Source organism: Salmo trutta, chromosome 22 (assembly GCF_901001165.1).
Source record: "Salmo trutta chromosome 22, fSalTru1.1, whole genome shotgun sequence".
In the NCBI taxonomy this organism is placed as follows: domain Eukaryota; kingdom Metazoa; phylum Chordata; class Actinopteri; order Salmoniformes; family Salmonidae; genus Salmo; species Salmo trutta.
The window spans coordinates 38,623,279-38,626,595 of record NC_042978.1 but is presented as its reverse complement, the minus strand read 5'-3'; positions in this window follow the sequence as shown (position 1 = coordinate 38,626,595).

Below are 3,317 nucleotides of genomic sequence, written 5' to 3'. Positions count from 1 at the left end.
TGTTCTGAGAAATGAAGGCTATTCCATGTGAGAAATTGCCAAGAAACTGAAGATCTCGTACAACGCTGTGTACTACTCCCTTCACAGAATAGCGCAAACTGGCTCTAACCAGAATAGAAAGATGAGTGTGAGGCCCCGGTGCACAACTGAGCAAGAGGACAAGAACATTAGAGTGTCTAGTTTGAGAAACAGACGCCTCACAAGTCCTCAACTGGCAGCCTCATTAAATAGTACCCACAAAACACCAGTCTCAACGTCAACAGTGAAGAGGCAACTCCGGGATGCTGGCCTTCTAGGCAGAGTTGCAAAGAAAAAGCCATATCTCAGACTGGTCATTAAAAATAGAAGATTGAGATGGGCAAAAGAACACAGACACTGTACAGCGGAAGATAAGAAAAAAAGTGTTATGGACAGACAAATCTAAGTTTGAGAAGAACATTCGTGAGACGCAGAAAAAATGAAAAGATGCTGGAGGAGTGCTTAATGCCATCTGGTCTGGGTCTGGGGGGTGCTTTGGTGGTGGTAAAGTGGGAGATTTGTTGAGAGTAAAAGGGATATTGAAGAAGGAAGGCTATCACTCCATTTTGCAACGCCATGCCATGCCCTGTGTACGGCGCTTAATTGAGCCAATTTACTCCTACAACAGGACAATGACCCAAAGCACAGCTCCAAACTATGCAAGAACTATTTAGGGAAGAAGCAGTCATCTGGTATTCTGTCTATAATGGAGTGGCCAGCACAGTCACCAGATCTGTTGTGGGAGCAGCTTGACCGTATGGCACGTAAGAAGTGCCCATCAAGGCAATCCAACTTGTGGGAGGTGCTTCAGGAAGCATGGGGTGAAATCTCTTCAGATTACCTCAGCAAATTGACAACTATAATGCCAAAGGTCTGCAAGGCTGTAATTGCTGAATGGAGGATTCTTTGTCCCAGACCTGCTGTTTTCAACTCTCTAGAGACAGCAGGAGCGGTAGAGATAATCTGAATGATCGGCTATGAAAAGCCAACTGACATTTACTCCTGAGGTGCTGACCTGTTGCACCCTCGACAACCACTGTGATTATTATTATTTGACCCTGCTGGTCGTCTATGAACTTTTGAACATCTTGGCCATGTTCTGTTATAATCTCCACCCGGAACAGCCAGAAGAGGACTGGCCACCCCTCATAGCCTGGTTTCTTCCTAAGGTCTGGCCTTTCTAGGGAGTTTTTCCTAGCCACCGTGCTTCTACACCTGCATTGCTTGCTGTTTGGGGTTTTAGGCTGGGTTTCTGTACAACACTTTGTGACATCAGCTGATGTAAGAAGGGCTTTATAAATACATTTGATTAATTTGACGAAAGCAGAGTTTGAAGGACACAATTATTATTTCAATTAAAAATCATTATTTACAACCCCAAGGACTGCCAGGCTGCTCTTCTCTCCATATTTCCCAGTGTGTGTGTGTGTGAGAGAGAGAGAAAACAGCGAGAGAGAGAGCGAGAGACAGCGAGAACAGAGAAAGAAAGAGCTAGAGAGAGAGAACAAAGAGAGAGAAAGAGAGTGAGACAGAGAGAGAAAGAGAAAGAGAGAGACAGACAGAGAAAGCGCAAGAGAGACAGAGAGAACGAGAGAGAGAGAGAGCAAGAGAGAGAGAGAGAAAGAGAGAGACAGAGAAAGAGACAGAGAGACAGAGAGAGAGAGAGACAGAGAGAGAAAGAGAGGGAGACAGAGAGAGACAGAGAGAGAGAGACAGAGAGAGAGAGACAGAGAGAGAGAGAGACAGAGAGAGACAAAGAGAGACAGAGAGAGACAAAGAGAGACAGAGAGAGAGAGAGAGAGACAGAGAGACAGAGAGAGACAGAGAGAGAGAGACAGAGAGAGAGACAGAGAGACAGAGAGAGACAGAGAGAGAGAGAGAGAGAGAGAGAGAGAGAGAGAGAGAGACAGAGAGAGACAGAGAGAGACAGAGAGAGAGAGAGACAGAGACAAGTGATGCTAAATGTCTGGGCTACACTACAGAGACAGTTGTCAGGTGTGTGCATTTAAATTAGTGAGTGGTCGAGCCAGATGGCTGTGTGTCAGAGAATTCATAGCTGGCCCCAGGTCAGCTCTCTCTCTGGCTGCAGCGCTCTGTTCTGCTTAGTCCAGGTCCAGATTGCCTGATACCAGATCAGCCAAAACATGACACTACAGGAACAGAAGCCTGTTACAGTCCTGGCTGTACCGAATTACTCTGTGTGTTTTAACACGGCTGAGTAATGCTGGTACTGTACTTCACTAGATACTGTACTGTTCACTAGATAATTTGCTGCGTCTCCTGGTGTAGGAGAAACTTCAGGTCTCAGTCAAAGTTACTCCTCACTGGAGAATGGTTCACCAGAGAGCCAGAGAGAAAGTTCAGTCTCAGAGAGAGGCTGCCTCTGTGACTAGGAGTGTCAGGAGGAGGACAGGGGGTTCATTTCACACCTCAGGGGTGAGTGAAGGGGGGGATGGTGCACAGTGCACCTGTCTGAGAAGGCGAGGGCAGACAGTCTCTGGAGTGGACACGGTCTGTAGATCAAAGGGGTAATCCCTAACCCCCCTCTTCTCCCCCGCTTCCCAACTACCCTCCCTCACTCACTCCTCTGCCTGATGACCACCGATGATCGCCTGCACTCTACGCTAACACTGAAATAACCATCAAATAACCTTAATCATTGTCAAGTGATCATCGGCCACTACAATAGTCTACTCACTCAAATCCTGAAATGCATATCTCAAAGAAATTCTTGCTTGGCACTGTAGCTCTCTCTCTCATATTTGCAACACCCTTTTGAAATATCTCTGACACTGAACACTGAAAACATGGAACATTTGATTTTCTGACTCATTAGGTGTGCTCAGTGAAGTGAACCAGCCTAAAGATTCTTTCCAGCTAAGTTCATAAACCAAACCAGCGGGTTCCAACAGCGAGGCAATCTCTGAGCAGGGGCTTAGCAAACGTCACCCTGTGGTGACGTTATTTAGAGTGAAATTAGCCAGTTAGAGGGAGAGAGGACAGAGAGAGAGAGGAAGAGAGAAGGAGGGAGGGAGGGAGGGAGGGAAAGAGTGCTAATCAAGCAGAGGGACACTGCAGACAGTGTTGTGTTTCCCAATGCAGCACAGCGTATATAACGCATCTTAGCATGTAGTTATAGGAGTGCTACTAATCACAGAGGGTATGGACACGGACACACCGCAACACAGCAAGTCTGTGTACACTGTTTCCTAATGCAATGCAGCGTATGTAATGCATCATAGCATGTAGTTATAGGAGTGTTAACGCCTGTCAGTTACACAGGCATTGCTGTTGGCAAC